The following is a 17959-nucleotide window of genomic DNA, read 5'->3' on the forward strand; positions in this document are numbered from 1 at the left end:
CTACTTTACTTGACAATTATTAATGAACCATAACCTGTTTACCTGATTATTTTTGCTTCACTTTCATTGACTACATACATGCATAAACATATACACTTCCCTGCAGATATGCTGCTAACAGTCAACTGTAATATTGTCCTTTAGCAGTATAATTTATAAATTTTTAGAAACTTCATAAGAGCAAAAATATTAATAGAAACATTTTGTGTTTTATTACAGATACATTTCTACTTTTTCAGCAGATCTTTTCTCAGTGGCAAGCCATGAAAACTACTACCACAAATATTACCCAGAAGCTACTTAAATTAATGTATCAGCTGGTAACTAAATATATAGAACATATATCCAGACTTGGCACCTTCAGCCTTCCCCAGATGTATCATCAGACTGCTTTGTGTTACAGAACGCACAGATGATCAACAAATCACAGGTGTTTTCCTTTCTCCTTCTGTTGATTTACAAATCCAACTTTAACACTAAGTTGAGCATGTAAGTAAGACATTGAGTGGAGAGTATATTTTAACTTGCATTTATAGACTCTGTTCAAATGCAGAAATTGTTCTTCTGCTGACTGTTACCATCTTTTGTTTATAAGATTGTTCTCTATATTTATACTGGGGAAAAGGCAAATTGGTTGATTTCAGTTTTCTTGGGAAAAAAAAAATAAAAACCCGAAAGCCAAAGACAAGAAAGAGAACCAGAGTTCAAAAGTTCTGGTTCATTTACAAATATTTTTTGTAGCAAAGCTGATGCCCATTTACATGTTTTGTTTGTATTCCAGTTTGTTTTGTCAGTTCTACACAGTTCCAGTAAACATAAATTTGCTCCAGCACTTCATGAATTCAGAGTAAAATTTGATTCCATGTGTCAGTTCATACAAATCTCAGTATGCACAGTGATTACAACAAAAGGAGTTGATATAAAAGGTAGTGATAGGAAGGTGCATAAGAGAATATATGAAGAATGTGAATGTATAATTAGCTATAAGTTATCCATGATAAGTTTTGAGTTACATGATAAACAGTATTTCTCTTTCCTGGGCACCATAGAGAAACACAGAGAAAGATAGCAGGATACTGAGGTTAGAAGTAGGAAATTTCATAGAGATTTAGAATTAAACAGCTTCAGAATCAGCACTGGTATGACAGTGGGTATAAATATGCAATATGGTTTCACCCATCTAGGAAACCAGCTGGTGTGCTGGAAAGAAGGAAAAAAGCCACAACACAATAGGAGAAATAAAAATATAATATTTAAAACACAACACAGGGAGAGCAAGAATCTAAGGAGCCTTATGTGTTCTCAGTGCTATCCTCAATTATTTTCAGATCTTCATAAAAACTAATAAGAAGCATTTCAGAAATATCAAAGACTGGAAGGAGGAAAACATGTAGAGAACAGAATGAAGCATAAAGTGGTTTTCATTTAAAGTAGATTCAGAATCTTCATACTATGTTAAGTATGAAAAAGAGTTTGGAAAACTAATCCATTCTTGACAGACATTTATCTAATCTACTTAAAAGTACTTTCAATGACAGAAGGTTGACAGGTTTCTTTGGCAAACTTTCTAGTTCTTCACTACCTTTTCCTTCTAAAACTCTTTTCTAATATGTCTTATACTAGACAATGTCTTTTTTCCTTGCAATTTAAGCCCATTACTTCTTTTCTGATACAGAGAGTTTATAAATCCTTTCTTTGAATAGTATTTTATTTTCTTGAAATCTATTAACACATCCTTCCTAAATCTTCTCCTTATTCTACCTTTCTTGAAGGTTATAAAATCAAGACCTTCAATCAGTATTTTTGTTCTGTTGGTTCTCTCACCAGTTGGTATCTACTCATTATGAAGCCCAGTGAACAAAAGTTTCACAGAGTATGCAAGGGTATTCATGAATGCTGAATTGATTAAAAGGATATCTGTATGCCTCTTGCATGCCACAATAAATGCTTTTTCACAATGTCCACTTTTTGATGTTGCTGACTCGCGATCATTGGGATTCTTTTTGTTGGCTCATGTTGACCTTGACATCCTCTCTAACTTGGAGACCTGCAGATCTTTTACCTAAACAGTTGTCCCCTAATTTGTACATGTGCAACATATTTTTTCTGCCTGAGTATGTTGTAGTTGTCTCTATTGAATTGCATTCTATTATTTCAAACATCTTATTTGTCAAGATTATTTTGAATTTTCTTGCTGTCTTCCAAGACACTTGCATGCTTTCCAGAGCCTGGTATCATATGTATATATTGTCCATTCCAGCATCCATGCTATTCATACTGAAGATTCAGCATGGCATCTTCAGATTACTGAAGCAGACCTCACAAGAGCAGTAAACAGCAAAAGAAAAAAAAAAAAAAGAAATATGGTAAATAAAGCAAGCATATCACTAGGCAAAAAAATACAAGCAGAAGAAAAATCAAAGCAAGCCTATATAGGGACTGTGCTGCATAAAAATGTGTGTCTGGATTCTTCTGTCATTAAACAAGATGATCCTTAGTAACAGTGATCCTTTTTGTTTGTTTGTTTTCATAGCTAGTACATCTGTAAAATCATCTACAGACATCTTCAAGCAAAACAACTTTCTCCTTATCCTGAGGATTTTTGATTATTTGAGTAAAGGCTATTGCAAGAGAAAACCACGTGTTCCAAAGTTATGTATAAATAAAAAGGACAGTTCAGCAACTGACACAAAAACCTATGTTCCTGTTTACTTAGTGTGACAGATCATCCGATTCGGCTTGTCTTTTGCTAGTTTTAACCTCCACAGCAAAGAAACATGAAGATGTTACTTCCTCTAGCTAAAATAGTAACAAGAAGAAATACGGCAGTGTTTCTTCTCTGTTTTTATTTTCATTCTAATCATCTTCCTTTCCAAATTTCAGGATATTAGTATAGTTGTAGTACAGGATGACTGCACTGTCAGGGTATTAAACACACAATAAATACAAATTTGCTGTGGTACAAATCAGTAGTCAAACTCTTCTCTTCCATGTCCACAGCATGGGATGTAGGTCCATTAATTCTCCCAGCTGGAGAATAAGTAATCACAGTCTTTAGGTACACTTACTCTTCCTGTCCAAATAATTATCACTGATGACATATTTCATATTAACATTATATTGTGATTGTATCAGTAACAGGTATAGCCACGAGGCACATACAGAATTGTGCCCCAATGCTTTTAACTGCATGTTACATGCTTAGTGCAGCCACTTCATGCTGGCTATTTCTTCTTTTATACAGTCCATTTTTAACAAGAAACTTTGACTAAAAATCATCAACCAGATTCAGGAATCCTTAATCACCCTATTTTCTTTATATATTTGACTATCATGTAACAGCCCTGCTCTAAATCCTGTACCTTCCACTACTTTTGAGCTAATTTAATCTCTTGCCTTAGCAGCATGAAATTTAAGGTAACTTTAGTTTATTGTGTTTCTTTCAACTGAGTATTGTACTTTTCTGAATTAAAAACATACACAAAAATCCATCCCTCCAAAAAAAACTCAATAAAAACAAATAATGAAAACAGGAAAATAGCTGTTAGGATGATGTTGGGCACAATGCAGTCATTGTTATGTTCTAAGAAAGCCATGCCATTGTAGTTGTGGAAACTAAGAAAGTGCACTCTTTGTGGCAGACTAAAAGGATTATGTCCTCAAACTCATACCATTGGATAGTATATAATGCCCTTATGTAGACTATGAAAGATTCAGGTTAGAAAAGATGAGAGCCTTTTATTTATTGTAATTTAAGTCAGATACAATTCAATAATCAGGAGAAAATTCTGTCGTAAACTGAGCATGGGCAACTGTTTGAGATGAATTTTCTTTATGAGCATCTCTCACTTTGTCTACTAAGTATTCTAAAAATTGTATATTTCCACTCTATACATTCTACCTACTTCACAATGTGTTTAATATATAAAATCCAATTAACAGAATTTTAATTCTGGTAGAACAAATCTTACACATTGGTAATTATGATCTATGCACATGGGATACCAATTCTAGTCATACTGACTGTAGTAAAGACTATTAAATATATACCAGATGTAAGCACTTTGTTAAGGCTACATCAAAAAATGTCAGCATTTTGACTTGAAAGGACAAAGCATTAACATCTGTTATTTTTGTGCAGTACTTCCCTCTATCAATGTCTGTATGTGCAGTTGTGTTTGTGCCAACATGCTTTTGTGCAATGGTGTGTGCATATGCACGCACGTCAGCTTTGCTGAAGGAAAATAGTACCCATTCCTCTTTAAAGAAAGAAAATATAAAATTATCTAGATCCTAATTTTGCTGCTTTTCAATGATGCATAGACTTGCTATTTCTGCATGTATTCTTTAATCTTTGAGTTGAAGCATTGCATTTCATTGTGTAAAATCAAAATTATGAAATACAGTAAGGTTCAAAAGTGTGCAAAAGATTAATTATGATTATAGCTTATCTTGCATATCTGAACCACTAACGACAGGAAAAAAGGTCCAATTTTCAGGAAAGATTTTTTAGAAACAGCGGCTATGGAATCAATTTTTTCACCTCTAAAAACGGTGATGATCACAAAGAGCAACATCCTAATAATACTGTAAAAAAGTACATATTAGAATGAATAAGTGTAATTTTGAGGTGTATTTGATTCATAACTTCGGAGAAAGTTACCTAATTTTGCTCAGTCATTCTGTACTGCCCAACAGTGGACTTAGGTGAGTGAGATGTAAGGTGAGGAATGTGAGTCATCCCAGCCTCTAAATGACATCAAAAAACCTGGGTCAGCCATCAGGTACTTTGCCTAAATCCCACACGTACTTCATTGCTTGACTTCAAAAGTTGTCAGGACGTGCAGCTGCGCATCTGTACCCTAAAGTGTCACACCTTAGTTTGGATCAGCTAAATGCCTCAGCACTGTCTTGCCTGACTTGGATCTAGAAATGAGGCCACGAGAGGAACACAGAAGTCTTGTTGTCAGTGCAAGGAATAAGCACACAGTCAGACTGCTTGTGATGCACAGGTGAAGAAACCATCTGCTTTTCCTGAATTAGCTTAAATGAGTTTGGGTAAGGGAGCCCCATACATATTCACAAATATCCTATTTTCCAGTTAGAGCCCTTCCAAAGTGACATAAAAAGGGCTTGAATACTTGAAAATGTAAAGAAAATGTGAGATGAAGTCTTCATCATGTTATGTGTGAATCCAAGGCCTTTGATTTGCCACAGTTCCATAGAAAAGAATTTAACTTTTGAAACTTCAAACAAGGTGGAAGACAAAACCCAAAAAATAGGAGGAAGCAGATAAAATTTCTACTAGGGTTTTATTCCTGCTTAACTACTTTTCTTATTCCTAGTTTTCCTTGCTTTCATCTGATTTTTCCTAGATTTTAACACAGCAAAAACATCAGTCATCTTAAAATTTTCTTCAGTGATTAAATTAATTTTGGTTTACAGCATCGATTTTCTAAACTAAGTTTTACTACATGTGGTTGTAATTCTAATCTTCATCTTTGCTGGTATAAACAAATGTTTCTTCTGTTTTTCTCCATCCTTAGTCTTTCTTTGCTATGAAAACTATTACATGGAAAATATATGAGTAATTTTTGATTTGACTATGTAGTTTCAGAAAGCAATTTCGATATCTTAAGAGCATATAATGCTTCCCATTTGCCTTCTGAAATATTTCACTGTCCTCTATTATTTTCTAATTTCAGATTTTACTGGTATTTTAATTATTCTGATTGGCTTCTTTTTCTCATAATATTTTATTACTCCTGTTTTGATGCCCTCTGTATTTTCCTTCATATGTCCATTTAATCTTGAATAATTAATGAAAATAATCATAATTCTCTAGACACTGATTTTGGCACGTAGCCTTATTGTTAGATGTCAGCTTACAAAATGTAATGCTTCTATGAGGGCAGTTTCAAAAAGTCACAGAATTCAATTATTCACTTCCACAGAGCAAGAATCACAATGTGTTAATACTTTCCTACGGTGGATTTTGTATTTTGGCATTAGATCACAGTAAGGCTGCAGCTTTTCAAAATCTGGCAAAGTAAAGGAGAGTCACCAGATGGAGTCCTCAGGTAACATACTGAAATCAATGTAGTTTATTAATACAGAAGTGTTTGGGTAGGCTGTGTATTAATCTCAACCTTCAAAAGCAAACCGACAATGACTTGCCAGATTTTGGAGTTCACAGAAAAAGAGACCCTGTTAACTGATGAAGTTATTTCACATATTTGCCTAGATTTATTTTAAAGGATCTTTGGAAGGTTTATCTACCATGTGCTACTCTATTCCTCTGTCTTCCCAGCCAAACAGATAGAGTTCAGCCTTCCCATTTAAAAGGAGTCCAGGCTGAATAATTATATACTCCAATTGTTCTCCCTCTGCTGCTTGCTTGATCTACAAATGCCTTTTCTCGTACCAGGAAGCAAACAGCAGAAACTCAGCTGTTCAGAATTTCCATCTGGGAAACTGCAAGTTTGCTATGATCCAGTCCTTAGAAGAACAAACTATTTCTGCATATAGTTAAGTATAGATTAAAACCTATAAGAAGGGTAAATTATTTTAAAAATTAAAATTGTCTCATTTACACTGGCATGATACTAAAGGGTAGGTAGGAAAAAAATCAAGTAGGAAATAAACTGCCTATGGCACCTTTTTCTAAGCTAGACCTCTGCAAGTTAGAACACATGCTGCACCCTTGAAATGGTAGATGATAGCTCTGTCTGAATTATACTAGGGAATTCCAGAAAACATTTATTAGGATCAGGTTCATATTTTTTCTGGATTCATGTGCCTCCAAACTTTTTATATGGGGGTCATTTATTAAAAGCACAATTCCTATATTTCAGAGCTAGTTTTAGAAAAATAGAGAAGATTTCTATGTCGAAAACTTGGTATAAAGTGATACAAATCTGATTTCTTTAAAGTGCACAAAACAAGTATCTACCAGCATAAATATAACTTACTTTTTATTTTTCAAAAATATGATAAAACTATCAAAATTAGCATTATTTTTATAATTTTAAAAGTTTATTTATTTTATTTATTATAGAAACTGAATTCTCTTACTTTTCTTTCAATTAAAAGAATTAAAAGGAAGGTTTTTTAGTCATTTTTAGTCATTTTTTAGTCATTTTTTAGACATTGCTTTCTTTTTTTGCTATATAGATGACAACTTTTCAAAATAAATTATTTGCACAACTAAAATTTAATGTTGTTCAAAAGAGCCAGTGTGTTTAAAAATCTAAATTTTGTTATTTTAACATGTTAAATTTTAAAGACTTCTATGACTACAAGGCATACTGGAGCAAACTCTTCTAGCAACAACATTTTCTGGAAGACAGCAAAACCATAGATGTATTCATGCAAAGAAGGAGAAAACGTCACACCTTATGTTCCTTACATAAAACAAAAAAACCAAAAAAACAAAAAAACAAAAACAAACAAACAAAACCAAAAAAAAAAAAAAAGGAAAAAAAGAAGTTAAAGCAGGAAAAGCAGAGAAATAATATCTATGATAGATATTAACATGTTTAATACAATATATATTTAATGTCTAATTAATGGTTCCAGCCTGCTCCAACTGTCCAGTTGCAGAACATGGTTAGGCCCCACAGCCAAAGTGGCAGGGATGCTGGGAAAAGGTGGAATATACTGCAGAAAATCATGAGGACATTAAAAAAAAAAAAAAAGGGAGAAACTGTCATATGAACATGAAGAAGGACCAGACATTCTGCTGGAAGGTATGTCAAGTAATATGGATGCTGGAGAGCTAACAAGAAACTGCCATTTTGGCTTCACGAAGAGCAAATTGTGCGTGACTAATCTTACAATGGAGTGACTGTATTGGTGGACAAGGGACTGGCAATTTATGTCATCTACCCGGACTTTTGTAAAGCATTTGTTAAGGTCCCACACTGCATCCTTGTGGCTATGTTGGAGAGATGTGGGTTCAAAGGACAAGCCATTTGATGGATAAGGAATTGGCTGGATGGCCACATCCAAAGAGTCGTGGTCAACGGCTCTATGCCCAAATGAAAATCAGAATCAAGTGTTGTCCCTCAGGGGTCCGTACTGGGACTGTTACTGCTGAATATTTTCATTACATAGATATTGGGATTGAGTATACCTGCAGCAGGCTTCGGGGTGACACAATTTGAGTGGGGTTCATATATTTGAAGGAAAAAAAAACAGTGGGATCTTGAGCAGTTTGAGAAGCGGGTCAATGAGAACCTCAGGAAAGGAGTGAAGCACTGGATTAGGTTGCCCAGAGAAGTTGTGGATGCCCCATCCCCGGAAGTGTTCAAGGCCATGTTCAGCAACCTGAGCTAGTGAAAGATGTCCACAGCAGGGGTTTTGGGATTATAGATGATCTTTAAGGTCCCTTCCAACTCAAACCATTCCCCTAGAGCCTGCTAAGAGACTATGGTGGAGCAGATATTCACACTGCAGCCTTGGGAAAGACCCCTGTGGAAATAGTGCGAGGAGAAGGGCACATCAGAGAGAAACTGTTATGAGTTGCTACAACCTGCCCTACACTGCTCGAGAGGGACAGGTAGAATATTTGGGAATAAATGAATGAAGCTGAGGCTGGGAAAAACAATGGGGATGGGACAAAATGTTTTGGAGTCTGGGGGTTGATTTTTTTTTTTTTATTGTTTCTCATAATCATGCTCTTTTTAACCAGCAATAAATTTTTTTTTTTTCCCCAAGTCAAGTCTGTTTTGCCTATGATGGTAACTGGTAAGCAATCTCCTGCTTCTATCTCAAGAGTAAAAAGTATTTTTAAAAAGAGCTTTAAGTTTTTTTAAAAGTATATAAAATTAAAAACTCCTTTTTTCTTTAATTAAGTAGGGACTTGTTCTAGATGGATTATTTTCTAGCAGACAGTCTCAGAAGGAATATGCTGGTAAAGCAACTTTAGTGCAGACAAACTTGCATTCAAAAGTTTTTGTAGAAGTTTTTCTTCCTTAAATGTTTTTCGTCCTTAAATGTTTTTAATTCAAGTACATGACATGAAGTGTTAATAAGGGCTTTTTCTAAAGCTGTTTTGTCTGTGGTTTTCTCAAAGACATTCATGCCTCATCCTTGAAGTTGTGTGTAGAGTTCTCCAAAAAATTTAAATTTGCTTCAAGTGAAAACAAGAAAAAGCAAGTGATTAAGATGTTCATAAGAGGTGTTGATACATGGTGAAGTTATACTAAAGATTGTAATTAAAGCATTATATTAAACTTGTTCTCTGTTCACTGCCTTTTAGCTTGTCAGGAGAAATCATTGCTACAGGTGTTTTCATTTTAAGAATCAAACAAAACAATGTGGGATTAGAGAACAAAACCCTCACGGGAATGTATCTTTTAGTTACTGTATTGATGTTACTGCTGTCTGCTGTTGCGATGCCGCAAATATAAATTTGTTGTCTGTGGGTTTTTTTAGCAATTTATGGAACTAATCACTGCAAAAGACAGTCTTAAATATATTATACCTTCATTTTTGTCTTTTTAGAGTAATGTACAGATAGTAAAATCCCTGCTGAACATTCCCCAGCAGAGGTAAGTACTTCAATCATGGCACTACCTGAAACAGTCCTTCACATGTGATGTGTTAGGGAACAAAGTATGGTATACATACATTTGATACTATTTATGTCCTTAGGTACAGAATCATCAGCACTAACTAATAAATGTAATGTAACTCATTCTCACCCATTGACATATTCTTAGGTTCAGTGAGGTTGTGATGTCACAGTGGGTCATGACTGAATCACACTGTGTCCAGTAGCTCTGCATGGGTAGACATGATCGCTGACTTTACTGCAACTCTCAAAGAGACATTAAGTTCCCTTTATATTCAGAACCATATTGGCAATTAACAAGAAGTCCAGCTCCTTCTGTGAAAGAAATAGGTTGACACAATCAAATTTGGTTTCTCAGTTTGTGGTCAAGGAAGTAACACACAATTATTTGGATCCTGTGTTGTTTATTGAAACTGTCACTTTCTTTTAAAGTTTATCACATTTAGTTGTATGAAGGCTCCGTTCCAGCCTTTGCAAAAGTGTTACTAAGCAAAATTTGGCTCTTGGCATGTTTTATACTCCAAATGTTGGTCAAGCTGTGGATTTCAAAAAAGGTAGCTTTGAAATTAATTAACGTGGACTTAATAATTAAAACAGCAGTATCAGCACCCAGTAATTTCTGCTACATTAGTCAGTTCACAGAGTTTATTTAGTTTATCTGAATTAATTAATTCTCCTTTCAGCACAGTCATTTATTTTCAAGGTAACTGCTGAACTATTCAGCCATCCAAGTGAAAAGAATTCAGTATGGTATTAGGGAATTATATTTCGCCTCTCTTTTTATCTTAAGAGCCTCTAAGTGTGTGTGGTGGTTGTAAAGGGAAAAGTATGACTGTTTTCCTAATAGAATGAAATTTCCTGTCGTTATGAACAGTACATTGTATCTTGTATGACAGAAGCTGTTAAAACTGGAACATTGAAAGGTTTGTCTGTTTTACTTAGAAAAATTAAAAGTGCTCATCTCTGTATAGTTCCAGATTTATAAATCTAGATCCTAAATTCAGCCAGATCTTCACTTTTTGTAGCTGAATAGAATGTAAGCAGAATGAGTTCTTGGCCATCCTTCAGCTCCCAGTTCTGCAGGGCAGCCAGCGTTGTGGCATGGAGCACAAACTATGACAAGATTTGAATTATTTCCACAGCAAACTCACTCCTACAAGACTTCCACCATTACAAATGTTACAAAAACAACCAATAAGCTCAGAAAACTAGAAAATATAAATCTGCTGTTGTTATACTGAGCAATAAGTGGATATATCAGGGTTGGTACTATGATAAGACATGGAATATTTAGAAGCTCTTAATGGACTAAAGATAGAAAATATGTTAAAGTCTCTGTGCAGCAAGAGAAATTTCACTGAAATCTCCATGAACAGTTTTTGAAAGGTTCAATTACAGAAAAGAAAAAAAAAAAACAAGACTTGTCGTTCTAACTCACCAAAATCCATTCCATTAAACAATAATTTCTGGCCGATCCCAGGAAAGAATAGAAAATTGAAATGAAGCTTTTCTTTTCTTTAGAGCTTGTTTAAACAGATGGTTCTGGTCACCAAAAATAAATTTTAAAATGGGCATCCAAATATAAACTATCTGAAAAAATAAAAGAGGCAAAGAATAGAAAGGAAGATGATGTGGAAAGGAAACTAGCATGAGCAGTCACAATGTTCCTTGCAGACATGAAAATAAAATGTTGATCTTCTAAATTTTTATTAGACATCTATTTATAAGCTCAAATTACTTTCAGAATTGCTAACATAATGATACATCTTTCAAAGCAACTTTGAAAAATCGATTAATATTTTGGCAGCACATGTTTATTATACTAATGTAACTGGTAAGCAAACAAGGTGTTTTTCTTACTATACTGATTAAAAAAAAACAACAACCAAACAAAAAAAAAAGAAAACCAAACCCATGTATAAATACATTCAAATACATTCTAGATTAGACAAAATTAAATATCTACTCATTCCACATAGCACTTTGATGTGAAAAAAGGTTTCCTTACAAAAAGAAAACCCTAAGTACTTTATCGTGATGAATTCTAATTACATTCTTTTAAACTGTTTTTACTTTTTTGGTTTCAGTTTGTTTGGGTTTTTTTCATAAACCATATAAATATCAGGTAAAATTATTTTGTGAGCTTGTCCTTGATTAAACTCAAAAGTCTTTCCAGCTGAAATGATTATGTTTAATCTTCTGTGTTAGAGAGGGAAAGTAATCCAAAAGACAACAGTAAATAATTGTGTTTCTACCTTGGTTTAAATCTGTATTACCAGTGTTATTGAATAGTATAGATAAATAACAGAAGATAGCTCACATTGTCCAAATAAGTGTTGCCTGGTAAGAATAATATCTGTGAGCCAGGATCATTTTTAGCAGATGGAAGGTTAACAATTCAAAAATACTCTTAAAGTTTGTGTCTCTTACAAAATGTTTTCCTTAAGTAGTATTTAAAAAAAAAAAAATTTGCACAGCCTAACCTCAAAGAAAGGACAGGGTGCTTTAATGCTGGAGAGTGTGTGTTTTCTTGTTCTGTTCTGCTTTTGTTTTAAGAATCTATATCAATAACAGGTTCACATATTTGACCTTGTACTGTAGTGAGGAAAAATATTCTAATTTCACACCACTGAGAGCAAAGACCAGTTGGGTCACCAAGGTCACAGGTTTTTGAACCATCCTTACTTTGTGTGGGGTTCTTTTGTTCTTCCTCCAAGCTTATCCATCAAGCTCCATTTGTCAGGAAACATACTATGGGTTGGAGAGCTGAATGTAATTTCCAGGACAGCCAAAAGGAGTTGACACAGTGGCAACTAAGTACCATGCAGTCAATTACTCAACACCAATCGCCCAAACCCACCACAAACCTCCTGCCCCCAGTGATGAGGAGAATTGGAAATAAAAAGTAAACCTCGTGTTGAGATAAGAACAGTTTAATAACTGAAACAAAATAAAATAAAATAATGGTAATAATAAATATTAATAATATTAATAGTTGCATTGAAAAGGAGAGAGATAGAGGAATAAAGCCCAAGAGAAACAAGTGATGTACAGTAAAATTGCTCACCAGCTGCTACACAATTGTTAGCCTGTCCCTAAGCAGCTATCAACCCCTTCCAGCCAAGTGCCCGCAGTTTATATTCTGAACATGGTGTTCTAAAGTATGGAATAAAGGGTGGATAATGTCTTGGTTTCAGCTGGGATAGAGTTAATTTTTTCATTAGCTAGTAGGAGAATAACATTGATAACACACTATCCTTTGGTTGCTGCTTAGCAGTGCCTACCCTAAGTCATGGGCTTTTCAGTTAGTTCCCCATGCTCTGCCAGTGAGCAGGGGCACAAGAAGCTGTGAGGGAGCATAGCCAGGACAGCTGACCTGAAATGGCCCGAGGGAAAGGAGGAAATTATTTCCACAGAAGCAACTTAAGGTTATTATATAGGATAACCATTTAAGTAGGTCCTCATCCCCATCTTTGCTCCACTTTATGTCTTGGCAACTGCTAGGATCTATTCAAAGCATTGCATTCTGCCAAAACCATTGTTTGCTTCTTTGTTTGTGTTTTTAAACTTATCTATACACTCCTGAAAAGAGGAGAAAAATTTGTCATGAAAATGCTTTCAGAACTTCAACTACTACAACTCTGGGACTTTTTTATGCAAGAATTAAATGTGCCATCTCTCTGCACTGTGAGAAGCAGAATTCCCAGAAGGGAGTTTCAAATAGATCACTATCAGGTGTTAGAGAATTTTCATTGATGATGTGAGAATTGTTATTCACAAGCTCTTTTAGCAGCTCATCACTCCAGAATTTTGAAATACTCATTTATGTCAGCAGGTCACTGAGGTGAAACCACATTTCTTTGGGAAAATATATACATTATAGTGGATGAATACATTTTCTGAACACAATGTAACTTTTAGTGTCATCTTTTTCACATTATGCCATTTCCGTAGGTTGTGAGGGCTAAAGTAATTTTTGTTAAATCACAATAAATGGATGGAGTTTGCAATATCAGCACCAAGATCTCTTACTAATTTTTTCAGGAAAGAACCAGTAAAAGCCATTTCTACATTTTCACTTCTAAACATTATAATTGCTTGTTTACTACAACAGAGCCCAGAATTCCTACCTGAAAACTGGAATTTCTTGTGCTAGGAAATATATAAATAATGTAAGATGAGACAGTACAAAAACTAAAATACTTTTTAATCATTACTTGCTCAAGCAGAAGAAAAGATCAGAAAGTTAGTTTTCACCGAGACAGTTTGTTCTTTTTACATGGGCTACACTATTTAAATTAGTACTGAAAAAAATACAGAAAGTGTTTTAATTAATCAGTGTCATTCTATTTAAACAGAACAGTACTTATTTTTAATATAAACAGAATTTAAAATTTTTAAATTCAATTTAAGCAGAACTATTCATACGGTCACTTAAATTGTTAAGCCAAGAGAATAGCTAACAACATTCTCAATGCACACCTGGTCACGCCTGAAATATCCAAGGAGGGGGGGAAAAAATAAAAAGAAAAGGAAAAAAGAAAAAAAAAAATCTGTAGGCACAGATAGTGAAGTGTCTTCTCCATCTTTCAGCATTTTGAAAGCAAAATTGAATTGTCCTACCTTATGGGCACAGCTTTGCTTCATCTTCATCCTGGAGGTGAAAAATTCAATACTGTGTCATTGACAGTGTTGATTACAGAGAGAGGAGTTTGCAAACACAAGTGAAGGGTTTTGAAATTGTCAATAGGGAATGAGGGGGCTGGGAAGGGTCAGGGGAGGTTTGTTGGCCTTATATCCTTGTTTGAGGAGCAAGAGTACTGCTTGCCAGCAACAGCTTTCTCCACAGATATTTCCCTTGGTCCTCTCCCACAGCTGTGTCTATACCTCCTAAACACTGCAGCAGCTTTCTCAGGCTGGTGCCATTTCAGCAGGGAGGAGCTTATCCGGTGTCTGCTACTGTTGCAATGATGGGATGAACTGGGAGGGAAACAAGCCCTGGGGGGCAGGACAATGGTCGGAAGTGAGTGGTTGATCTTTTTGTCGATATTAACCATGAAGGTAGGCATCAATTTTGGAACACAAGTGCCATAGTGATGGACCAAGTGTGAAAAAGTATGAGGAAAAATGAAATTATAACTGGAAAATAACTTTTTGTTTTTAATTAAATAAAGGTAATATAAACCTAGTTAGATCAACCCACCATGTAAATTCATGGTGTGCACTAGATAGATATTTAAAACAGCAGGCCAAGTGAAGACTAATACTTTTGTCTGTACAATGTGCCACCTTTTTATTTAATTTTAAGCTTTAGATCACATTCAAACATCATGTTTAATTGCTTTTGTTATGACTTTAGCATTTTTTTTTTCTGAATGCATTTTTGGTTTTGCACATGACAACATGTTGTAATGATGTATTTTCTAGTTTAATATACTTTGTGTGGCAGTTCTTCTATAGTTTAATTAAAAATACTTGCTCCTTTTTCTGATTCGATGTCATACAAATCTTATGTCATCCAAATCTTATGTTGTAAATTTCCATTCCTTACCTATCTTCTCTATGCTATGCATCGTATCATATATTTTCCCATTTCTCTTCCATCTCTTTCCCAGCAAAATCTTTTGCAGTTTTAAAAGTCCATGGGATCTCATGTTTCTTTGCACAGAAACTGCTTCGGTCCTTTCCTCAACTCTCTCTTGTGTAGTTCTATCACATATATTGCATATATTCTATTATGTAATATTCTATGTATATTTTAGGTCTATATCTATTTATAGTCATAGAGAGAGGAGTAGAAAGACAGGAGGTCACTAGATCTGCATAAAATATTCAAACTTCAAGCATGTGATAGCTTTATACAATGGCATATTACACTTTTAGTTAATTCCCTCTTTAATTTTTTAAAATTATCTATTTTACAGGACTAAAAAGAAAAGGCCATTGTGCCACAATTGCTAGGCTGACTGCACTTATTCCATGCAAATGCCAGGATTTTGTAAAGCTTCCATGTAAGTTTCCTCTTCTTGGAATGGGCAGCCAAAATCTTCTTCTGGAATGGAAATTAATACTTCAGCCTCCAAAAATTATAATTATTTTAATTATGCTGCACTTATACTCTTGGCTTTTCTCAGGTGCTAAGAGGGGATCGTTTAGTGAAATAGCTAGCTCTCATAAAACAAATATAGTTTTGGACAAAAAACCTATAAAGTCTACCAAAAAATATGAGAGAAAACTTAATTTACTTAAACAGAAAATCTTTCAAAACTTTAGTCATTGTGAACAAATCTGTGTAAATAGGAAAAAACAGGTTTTTGTCTTGGTCAGAGTCCTATGTAATTTCTTGAATTGAATGTGACCTGTCCTGCCTGTAAGTCATCACTGCCTCCGAAAGCAGTTTCAGGCTCTTAGGGTTACCAGTCTTCCAGAACATTGTAAAGGATAAAATCTTATTCCCATTGTCTGTAAAACTTAGAAGAAATTGACTTCATTAATTGTATTGATTACCCATTCTGTGACTCTCCTCTTGAAAACATCCTTTGTCTAAATTATTTAGGCAGGAATAGAATCAGAAAAAAAAAATTATCTTTATATAAATTTATATCTCTAAATAAAGAATAATTTCTCAATAGTCTCTGAATATTCTATGCTTCCAAAGTACTTGCAACTAAAAGTTATAAAAGATCAACTTGAAGTTAAGAACCGTGAAAGCAGAGAAAAATTCTAAGTTTTGTTTTGTAGATGTGAGGCTTCTGGGCACCAAATGTGGCACTCAGAAGTAATTTAAGTACCAAAATTCAAGTCTATAATCCTCAAAACATCCTGAGAAGAGATTGCTGGCATCTGAGATTGCCCATGGGAATTTCTCAAGATGCATGGCATGCTGCTGCCATGAAGAGCCAGGACTGTTGCCATTTTGGCATGGCTGAGTACTGTGTACTTGTTTGATACTTAGCCCCATTAGTAATCTGCATAGTCCTGCTTTCCTCAAGGACTCAGTTGTAATTGGAGATACTCTTTAGTACAGCTAAAATGCAGTAAAAAATCTGGTCAGCACGATATTTAGCAGACATTGCTACTTTCATTGAAAACTGTGGAAGTAAGGATTGAGGAAAAAAAGAAGGATACAATTATCCTTATTAAATATAATATTTGTGCTCCTTCAGAAATTGGGAGATACATCCTCAAAATCTTTTTTAAGGTGAAAAAATTCAAACTCAGGTATCCCATCCCAAGCTTGAATGTGAGATCATTACATGCTTCTGAGGAGCCTGTGTTGATGAATAGTAAAACATCCTACACTGCTCATTTAATTTGTAAAGCTTTTGAATTAAAAATAACAATCCGTTTTCTTTACCAGTCAGACAGACTGGAACACCAAAGAAACATGTGGTCAGTTCCCACAGAAATAAAAACATAATTGTCAGTATCTATAATAATTTTGACTTATCAGCATTTCCCCTCTTTTTCTCCTTAAACCTTTATAGTTTATAGTCTTTTTCTAATTGCTTCAACTATCAAGGAAACATACAGTTTTCTAATTCTGAACAGGAATCTTGCACAACATATATCTAGACCTTTTTTGTGGCCATACCGACATCACGTAGACAAATAAACTAGTTTATTTAATAAACCATTCCAAGAGCTTATACAGATTGCCCTGTTCCGCTTCCTAGGCACCCGCTGTTAAATACATTTAGGATGATGATACTGGGCTGGAGACCTGGTACAACTGTTCTTACAGTTTTACAGGAGATACTTTTGGTCTCTCTGAAAGTATATGTTTATGCACTATGGCTAGTACCCAAAGAACAGCATTCATGGGGGCAAAAATGTGAGGGTTTACTTTTTTTCTTCTGCACATATCTAACTTGATCAAATTTTGTCAAGTTGTTTATGATTAACTTATGTGGAAATTACAGGTATATTCTATTCAGGGGGTATTAATTTATTTTATAACTCTACATCTACTGTAACTGTTCTACGTAATGTACCTTTCTCTATCAAAAAGAACTGGAACTGAAATCCTATCTAAATGGGTTCTGTCAGGATTTTCTCCACCTTTTAGTTTAATCTTTACCCAGCCCTGTCACTGCAATCCCATTTCCCCAGAAACATCAATAAAGATTTTGGCTTTGATGAGGCCACATCATAGTATAACAATATTTTCATCTTTTCTCTTCTAACCATTGATGTAATGCACTTTGAATTGGCAATCAATGTTTTTATATTTATAAATTTGCAGTTAGAAATTAGTTGTTGCTTGTGAGAAGCATCTGTTCTGCCTATATTTGGCATAACTGTAATTGGGATAATGTTTGCTAACTGAGAAAGACAGGGTGGATTACAGCAAAGCAATTCTGAGACTATACTAGCTGTCAC

The 17959-nt window shown here is 34.6% G+C and overlaps 1 long non-coding RNA gene across 1 annotated transcript; it reads right to left on the reverse strand.

Moving 5' to 3' along the window:
• Positions 1-837: 837 nt before the first annotated feature.
• Positions 838-14488, reverse strand: LOC116439847. The gene is made up of 3 exons (XR_004238325.1): positions 14201-14488; positions 11016-11167; positions 838-2307 (listed from the first exon to the last, which is right to left on the reverse strand). It is a non-coding gene; the product is annotated as an uncharacterized LOC116439847 (long non-coding RNA).
• Between the last annotated feature and the right edge of the window lie 3471 nt (positions 14489-17959).

The sequence above is a fragment of the Corvus moneduloides genome, chromosome 2 (genome assembly GCF_009650955.1).
Source record: "Corvus moneduloides isolate bCorMon1 chromosome 2, bCorMon1.pri, whole genome shotgun sequence".
Classification (NCBI taxonomy): Eukaryota; Metazoa; Chordata; class Aves; order Passeriformes; family Corvidae; genus Corvus; species Corvus moneduloides.